The sequence below is a fragment of the Mus pahari genome, chromosome 11 (genome assembly GCF_900095145.1).
Source record: "Mus pahari chromosome 11, PAHARI_EIJ_v1.1, whole genome shotgun sequence".
Lineage (NCBI taxonomy): Eukaryota > Metazoa > Chordata > Mammalia > Rodentia > Muridae > Mus > Mus pahari.
The window spans coordinates 36763661-36773258 of record NC_034600.1 but is presented as its reverse complement, the minus strand read 5'-3'; the positions used below and the strand labels follow the sequence as shown (position 1 = coordinate 36773258).

General features: G+C 37.4%; 1 pseudogene; it reads left to right on the top strand.

Moving 5' to 3' along the window:
* LOC110328869 overlaps positions 1-8757 on the top strand; it is a 37841-nt pseudogene extending 29084 nt beyond the window's left edge.
* The last annotated feature ends 841 nt before the right edge of the window (positions 8758-9598 follow it).

Below are 9598 nucleotides of genomic sequence, written 5' to 3'. Positions count from 1 at the left end.
AGCTGCCTTGTTTGTTTGTTAGAGCACAGGACATCAGCGCTATCTTGTAATGGCGAATGTGAGGGCGGCTCCCCACACTAATGCTAATATACAAATTAACTTGTAAATCTTCTGTAAGGCAAAAGATGCTGTCATTAGGACAAAACAGCAACCAACATATTGGGAAAAGATCTTTACCAATCATACATCAGATAGTGGGTTAATATCCAATATGTACAAACCCAAGAAGTTAGACTCCAGAAAACCAAATAACACTATTAAAAAATGGGGTACAGAGCTAAACAAAGAATTCTCAACTAAGGAATACTGAATGGCTAAGAAACACCTGAAGAAATGTTTAACATCTTTATTTATCAGGAAACACAAATCAAAACAGCACTGAAATTCCATCTCACACCAGTTAGAATGGCTAAGATCAAAAACTTGAGTGTCAGGAGATGCTGGCGAGGATGTGGAGAAAGAGGAACACTCCTCCACTGTTGGTGGGATTGCAAGTTTGGCTGCTCCTCAGAAAATTGGACATAGTACTACCTGAGGACCCAGCTATACTACTCCTGGGTATATACCTAGAAGATGCTCCAAATTGTAATAAGGACACATGCTCCACCATGTTCAAAGCAACTTTATTTATAATATCCAGAAGCTGGAAAGAACCCAGATGTTCTTCAACAGAGGAATCTGTACAGAAAATGTGGTAATTTACACAATGGATTAATACTCAGCTATTAAAAATAAGGAATTCATGGAATTCCTAGGCAAATGGATGGAATGAGAAAATATCATCCTGAGTGAGGTAATCCAATCACAAAAGAACACACATGTTATGCTCTTATTGATAAGTGGATAGTAACCCAGAAGCTCAGAATACTTAGGATACAATTCACAGACCACATGAAGCTCAAGAAGAAGGAAGAGCAAAGTGTGGATACTTTGATCCTTCTTAGAAGTGGGAACAAAGCACCCATAGGAAGAGTTACAGAAACTAAGTGTGGAGTAGAGACTGAAAAGATCATCCAGATCTGGAAAGATCATCCAGAGACTGCCCCGCCTAGGGATCCATCCCATATAAGGTCACCAAACTCAGACACTATTGTGGATGGCAGCAAGTGCTTTCTGACAGAAACCTGATATAGTTGTTTTCTGAGAGTCTCTGCCAGTGCCTGACAAATACAGATGTGGATGCTCTCAGCCATCGATTGTACTGAGCACAGGGTCCTCAATGAAGGAGCTAGAGAAAGGACCCAAGGAGCTGAGGGGGTTTGCAGCCTCATAGGAGGAACCAACCAGTACCCCCAGAGCTCCCAGGGACTAAACAACCAACCAAAGAGTACACATTGAGGGACCCATGGCTCCAGCCACATATGTAGCAGAGGATAGCCTGTCAGACATTAATGGGAGGGGAGGTCCTTTTTCCTGTGATAGCTTGATGCCCCAGTGTAGGGGAATGCTAGGACAAGGAAGTGGGAGTGGGTGGGTTGGAGAATAGGTGGAGTAGGGATGGGATAGTGATTTTTTCAGAGGGGAAAAAAAGAAAGAGGATAACATTTCTAATGTAAATAAAGAAAATATTATGATCAGAGAATGTTTCCCAACATTTCCCAATATTTTATTGTGCTAAAAAAAACTTTAGCACAAAAAGATAAGCACAGTTTTTAAAAAGAAAAGTTGTAGACGAATTTGGCTTATGAACATACATGATAATATATTTGAAAAGTAGATATAAGCTAAGACAGCCTGGTCTACAGAGTGAGTTCCAAGACACCTAGGACGCCATTGAGAAACCCTGTCTCAAAAAACCAAACCAAACCAAACCAAACTTAACCTAACCTAACCAAACCAAACCACCAAGTAAACCAAACCAAACCAAACCAAACCAAACCAAACCAAACCAAACCAAACCAAACCAAACCAGACCAAACCACCAGCCAACCAACCAACCAAAACAAAGCTAAGAAACATCAATATGTGACATAAAGCAGTATGTCCTGATATGATTTAACTCAGGGTTATCAGTCTCAGAATGAAGAATGAAGCACAAACCCACGACTGATAGGTGTATGGAACCCAAACAACAATAGAACACTACAAAAGTCATAGTGTTTTAAAGTTATTTTTACTTGATAGAAGGGACTCCCAATAATCTATAGGAAATCTATAAGTTCAATGTAACCATTTCCTTTTAAACATCAAGAACCAGAATGTTCTTTCTGACAACATTCCTTCTCTTTTATACTTTATTGAAAAGATTTCCCACTATTATTGCCTGCTTTCTGTTTTTTTCTGTTTTCCTTTAAAGTAGAATCATATATATATATATATATATATATATATATATATATATATATATATATTTGATTTGTGATATATATATATAAAATAAAACCAAATATATACTTTGTATATACACATATACATACATGTATATATATACACATACATATATTATAAAATCTATATCTATATATACATATCTATATATACATACATATATATAATGAAACCAAATATATATTTTGTATATACACATATACATGTATGTATATACACACACATATATATATATATATTATAACATCTATATCTACATATATGCATATATTTGTGTTTTCTTTTTCTTTTTGAGTGAAGTCAGAAGACTTTGTCCTCTAGAAAGACTAATGTCAATAATATTTCTGGACTCTGCCAAGTTCACCATGCGTGGTCTGACTCTATATTGTACATGTGTGGTCTATCCCTGCATTGTACTTGTTCTTTGTTTTTTTTCTCCTGTGTACTGTCTAGATGTTCTGGTCTGTTACCTGTGCCAGTGAAGAAATGTGATTTCAACATGGTTTTGCCTTTTTATGAATGGTTCGAGTGTTTTCTTTGTTGGTTTGCATATGCAAAGAACTCTGTCTTTAGTGACAATATGTATTTTAGTATATTTCTCCATTTTTACTATTGAGGATCAATTCTCCCCTGGACACTGAGAGCACCCCATTTCCCTCTTACAGTGTGATCACATTCTTGCATCACTGTTTTCACTCCTTTACCAGCTGTCTGCTTACCACTTCTACCTTTACATAATTTAAAAATGTCTGTTGGCTTTTTTTTTTGTCTGTTAATTTTTTCTTATTTTTGTCTTCTTGTACTTGTCTTGTTTTCCCTGGTGGATTCCTTGCTAATTAGCTTTCATTTCCAAAGTGATAATTTGGTGGTTTTTTTTTTAATTTTTTTAATTTCTGTTAATTTTAGAATTGTTTTTGATTTATTTTAAAGCTGCAAAGGTAGTATAGGAATTTTTGTACATCTTGTATCCAGTTTCTTTCTTTCATTATTCTACATGGCATGGTTAATGAACTAGTGACACATTGTTGTTAAATAAGCACCATTTTAATTAGATGTATTTCAGTTTTCCGAGTCTACTTTTCTTTCTTAGGATCCCATCCAGGATACCATATTATATCAAGTCAGCATGTTTGTATAGTCTCTTCTGGACTCTGACAGTTTCTCATTGGGATAGTCAATTTTCTGTGCCTCTGCATGTAGTTATTTAAGTAAAATAAATCACAGTGGTACTGTGAAATGCTTTATTGATGTGATTAATATATACAACCAGTATCTCTCGAGTAAAGTAGGTTATATTCGATATAACAAAATGTTCTTCAACCACAGAATAGACTAAAAATGGTGGCATGAATGACTATTGTGTAATTCCATGTATGGAAGAACAACAAAGACTAAAATAAGTCACGCTTTGTTTTAATATCTATCTATCTATCTATCTATCTATCTATCTATCTATCTATCTATCTACTGTGTATGTGCATGTGCATGTGCATGCATGCGCCACAGGTATGCAGGAACCCACAGAGGTCAGAGGAGGATGTTGGGTCCCCTTGGGACTGGAGTTGTAGGTGATTGTGTACTACTGTTGTGGTGTTGAGAACTGAACCTGTGTCCTCTGCAAGCGCTCTTATCCATTAAGCCATTTCTCTAACTCCCTTGCTATCCTTTAAATCATTTTTTTTCTTCTACTATGCTAGGAATCAAACCCAGAATGTTGTATGCACCTGACAAGTGCTATACCATTGAGGGCCTTCTCCAGCCCTTCTTTCTTTATCCATAGATGAGTATGGTCAGTTAGTGGTTATCCTGGGCTGAAATAGGTTAGTGCAGTAACAGGCAAGGAGAAGAAAGGAAACTTCTGGAATGCGTTTAGAGATTTTTGTTTCTCGTTTTCTATGATATTTATGTAAGTTTAATTAGTCTTAAAAAATTACAAGGCGATGCTAATAAGGCGCAAACTTTACTATTCACTGGAGAAATTTCCCAAGAACATTTTGTATTACTTTATTACAATGTCTGTAGCTCAAATAAGGAAGGCTTTCACACTTGATCTTAGCCAAAAGTCTGAGAAGCAATTCAGGAAGGCTTTCAATGCATCTTCTCTGCAAAACACTAGAAGCTGTGGCTAATGTGATGTCTTTCCAGGTTTCCATGTCAAAGGATGTGAATAAATTAGTGATTTAGGCACTTGATTGTATATCAGCGAATGTTAGACAATTTAAAAATAGCATGGATTTACACTCAGAGGCAGAACACATAATCTATACTTCAATAAATTTCATAGGCAGATAGGTTTCTGAGCTTTCAGATTAAGCTACTCAAAAATCCCAGAGATATTCATTAGGCAAAATGTTAATTTATAATCACATGAGTGAAAGTCAGTTTTTATAAAAACTCGACCTTGGTTATTTATGCCTTTACTGATTGGACTGAGTAGAATTCATACTAAGTAGATGAAACAGCTTGTTTTGATAGTATGATCCTAACGACTCAGAACCTTTTTTTAGAAAATTGTTGAAATTGCAATCAAATTAAATTGCAAAATCTCTTTAAACCATGGCTCCTACACATGTAATTGGAAGATAATACTTGTCACATATGGCTGGTTTAAGATTTAAATGCATGATATTGTAAAGTACTTACTATGGTATACTGTCAGATTTGATGAATGGATTTCAAGGCTCTCTGTAAGAGGAAAAGTGCCTGTTTTTGGATTTTGGATTCTGCTCTTTTAGAATAGTGCTATAATTGTAAGATCAAATTGGTAATAACTTTGTGCTCATCAGCCATGATCTCTTCATGTATTAAGTTTTTGTTACCACTATTCTTTTAAAAAAAATTTTTATTAGATATTTTCTTCATTTACATTTCATTTGCTATTCTAAAAGTCCCCTATACTCTCCCCCTGCCCTGCTCCGCTACCCACCCACTCCCACTTCTTGGCCCTGGCGTTCCCCTGTACTGGGGCATATAAAGTTTGCAAGGGCCTCTCTTCCCATCTTCTGCTACATATTCAGCTAGAGACACGAGCTCTGGGGGTACTACCATTCTTTTGTGAAACTACTGGTCAGTGTTTAGAGAGAATCTACAGTCTGTGATAATCACCAAACTAGCTTTCCAAGTGCTAAATTCAATCTCTTCAGTTTTTCTTAGCATTGCAATCTAGCCAATGAGCCAACTAACCACAGGTAATTGAACAAAAAGTAGGTAATTGACATGAAATGCTCTACTACCTCAGAAGACCAATTTGGTCACATCTCTTTAATTTTTCAATTAATCAGTTTGGGAACTAACATCCTTATCCATCAGGAAGTCTAGAGCATCTCTCTTGTGGTTTCTCTTACATCCATTATGTCTGAGAACACTAACATCTCACAAAGTCCCATACAAGTTTATATTTTCACACAAATGAGAGAGAATTATGGGTTTTACAACTCTGTTTTCATATCTACCACCATATGATGTGATTTTTGAGTTTTGCTTTTTTTTTGTCCATTTGACATATGTTAGGGATATTTGAGAAGAGGGAAACACATTGAGAAAATATCTCCATAAGATTAGTTGTAGGCAAGTCCATGCAATAATTTCTTAACATTTTTTTTTTTTTTTGGTTTTTTTTTTTTTTTTTTTTTTTTTTTTTCGAGACAGGGTTTCTCTGTGTAGCCTTGGCTGTCCTGGAACTCACTCTGTAGACCAGGCTGGCCTCGAACTCAAATCCGCCTGCCTCTGCCTCCCGAGTGCTGGGATTAAAGGCGTGTGCCACCATGCCCGGCAATAATTTCTTAATTAATGATTGATGTGAAGAAATTCAGCCCATGGGGAGTGGTGCCACCCTGGCCATGTTGTCTTGAGTTGTATAAGAAAGCAGGCTGAGAAAGCCATGAAAAGCAAGTCAGTGAGTAGCATTCTTCTCTGGTTTCTGCTTCAGTTCCTGGCTGCAGGTTTCTGCTTTGTGTTCCTGACATGATATTTCTAGACAGTGAACCACAAACTTTATGCTGAAATAAACCCCTTCCTTTCCAAGTTGCTTTTGGGTTATGGTGTTTTATCATAGTAAATCTTAGTTAGAAACTGTTTAGTTCTATTATGTCACAGAAATAGAATTGAGTCACTTGTGTCATGAGGCCAAAATGATACAGAGAAGATTAGGATTTTCTAGAAATTGTGTATGTGTATTCATATGTATTAGTGTATGTGTGTGTGTGTGTGTGTGTGTGTGTGTGTGTATGAGAAGCCTCCTTATAAGCTTCTTCCCATAGTTCCAGGTAGTTCCATGAGTACTGACCCAAAATCTGTCATGTAAAACCTGGTTTCATTTTATAGATCCAAACTACTGTCTCCCTTTCCTGCGTATGGATTAGCTCTAACTTCAGAAAGTGTAATATCCCTTTTCTTAGGCTATGGTTCTAATTGTTCAACTTTCTAAAAGAGCTCAACTCCCATGCTTTAGGAAGCCATCTTTGTACTTCCTGCATTCATCTGCCCACAGCCATGGAACCCAAGAAAAAGTGTCACCTTGCTTTACCACACTTAGTGCTCCAAGTCTTGCCTCCTCTGTTTCCATCTGGCTCGTTCAACTGTACTTCTAAAGATGATAGACAAGTGAATTCTGGAAACCTTCTCTTCCCTTCAGGTAAATCACAGCATTCTCAAAGATCATGGTTCTCTGTGTGAAACAATAGATAGAATTCTGCATTATCAGTCTATTAATGCCTTGGATTTTAGGTTAAAGTTGCACCATCTGTTGGACAAAATCAATACCATAGTTAGGCTGATGATCATGTGGTTTATAGCAGAGTGCATTAAATGCTTCCACTGATTGTTCTTTTTGTGTCTAAGGAATTTTTACATGACTCCATGGTGGATGAAATAATGATACGAATAAAATAAATCACTGAAAGTAAATAATAAATAAATTTATTTAAAAATTCTTTGTTTGAGCTGGTAAGGGAGCCATCTTTGCTTCGTTACGCCCAGGCTCCAGTCATTGCTGGGGAAAGGGCAGACTGTAGAAGCGACACAGCTTCAGGGACAGACCCCATTTCTGGCTCCAGACATCCAGGCACCATCCCCGCCAGAGCAGAGGTGTCCGTCCGGGAGCGCTCTCACTGCCTGAGCTGGTAAGGGAGCTATCTTTGCTCCTGTTCACTCAGGCTCCAGTCTGCACTGGTGAGAGTGTGGACTACAGAAGCTACACAGCTTTGGGACAGACAGAAACAATCTAGCTTCTGGAACTGACCCTGTTTCAGGCTCCAGACATCTGTGCACCTTCCCCACCAGAGGAAAGGTAGCCACCCAGGAGGGCTCTGTCTGCCAGAGCAGGTGAGAAAGACATTTTGTGTTCAGGGTCCCTCGGAGTCTAGCCTGTGCAGGTGAGGGTGCAAACTGCAGAGGAGACACATCTTCTGGGACAGGAATCGTTTTGGGTCTATGTCTTCAGCAAGGAGGCAGATCTGCCATAAAACCTGAAATAGCTTAAAATTCGAAGATAATCTTCCTGAATTCTCTGTTTTGCATGTCCAACAAATCGAACCTTTTTATTTTTTAAATCTGCATAACCATTAAAGTAATCAAACAGTGTACCATCAAAACCTAGAAACATAGAATTTATAGTGAGATCCCTTCGTTCAGCGTATTTCTGCCAGTCAGTTGTGAATTCTACCTCTGCATGTCTTCCATTAAGGTATTTCAGGTTTTATGGCAGAATTGTCAACAGACCTGGTGACCATGACCATGAAACTCTAGAAACAATTGCAGAAAATGCCAAAGGTTTGGCTGGAATATCAGGAGAGAGGATTTGGGTAGAACTGAAGAAAATTCTTACTGGTGACCATGTAAACCATTTGATCCACCTGATCTATGATCTTGATGTGGCTCCTCACATAGGTTTACCTGCTAATGCAAATTTAGAAGAATTTAACAAAGTCAGTAAAAATGTTGAAGGCTTTTCACCAAAACCAATGACTCTTTTGGCTTCTTTATTCAAAGTACAAGATGATGTCACAAAATTGGATTTGAGATTGAAAATTTCAAAAGATGAAAAAAACCTGGGTTTATTTATAGTTAAAAACAGGAAAGACTTGGTTAAAGCAACAGATAGTCCAGAACCATTGATACCATATCAAGACTTTGTTATAGATTCTAGGGAACCAGATGCAACTGCCCGTGTTTGTGAACTGCTGAAGTAACAAGGAGAGCATGGTCTTCTCAGAGAGATGCAGCAGTGGTCTGTCCCGCCGTTCCCTGTGAGTGGACATGATATCAAGAAAGTGGGCATTTCTTAAGGGAAGGAAATTGGGGCCCTGCTACAGCAGTTGCATGAACAGTGGAAGAAAAGTGGTTACCAAATGGAAAAATATGAACGACTAAGCTACATAAAGAAGACCTAAAAATTTTTGAGCTCCGTATGAAACAGTGAAAAGTCTTGAAGCTTCGTCTAAGACTAAGAGTCAACAAAAAAAGTAAACAGCCACATTACCCGGGAACCCAGCTGTGCACTGTAGAAGGCTGGCCTATCAGATTCAGGTTAGACACTTTATACACAGTCAGTGTCTCATGTAAATATCCATGAGGATTCACATATGCTGTCATTGGACCACATAAGGATAAACTACAAACAAAGAAACAATGTGGAGAATAAGACAATGAGAAGAAAAACAGTAATTCCAGTTTTTTACTTATTTGAGATATAAGTTATGCCTTTTAACCTTTGAATTTTAGATATTATACAGTACTTTGTGTAAAATGTAAGACAAGTATACAGGAGGTTGGCAGATAAATTGGCTTGAAAATGTTCTTTGATGATTCAAAGGGAAATATATCAGTGTTTACAAAGTCTAGTGAGGTCATGTTTTCATCTTTGGACATTTAGTTACTTTACCTAGATATCAGTTTCCTTACCTTCTTGATCTATAATTCTAATGAATTCATCAAAGTGTTAAGCTTAACAGCATCAGCACATATTCAGAAACCCACCCAATTTTGGTCCTATGTAGCAGAAGTAGCTGAAGTGTAATGCTTGTAGCATTCCTATTATGTTTTAAGATAGGATGTGTCTAAAACTTGAGGGGAAAAAGATTGTATTGCAGATGTTTCCAGGCTGGGAGACAGCCTTCCCTGTGTTTATCTTCTTTACTGAGTATATTTTTAGGTACTGGAGAAAATATGGAAAGTGGAACCACAGAAGGGAATATGGTAATATATTGAAAGATTAAAAATGTAATAAAGATCTTACCTAAATATTTTAAAAAAGGGGGGGGAGGCAGATCTG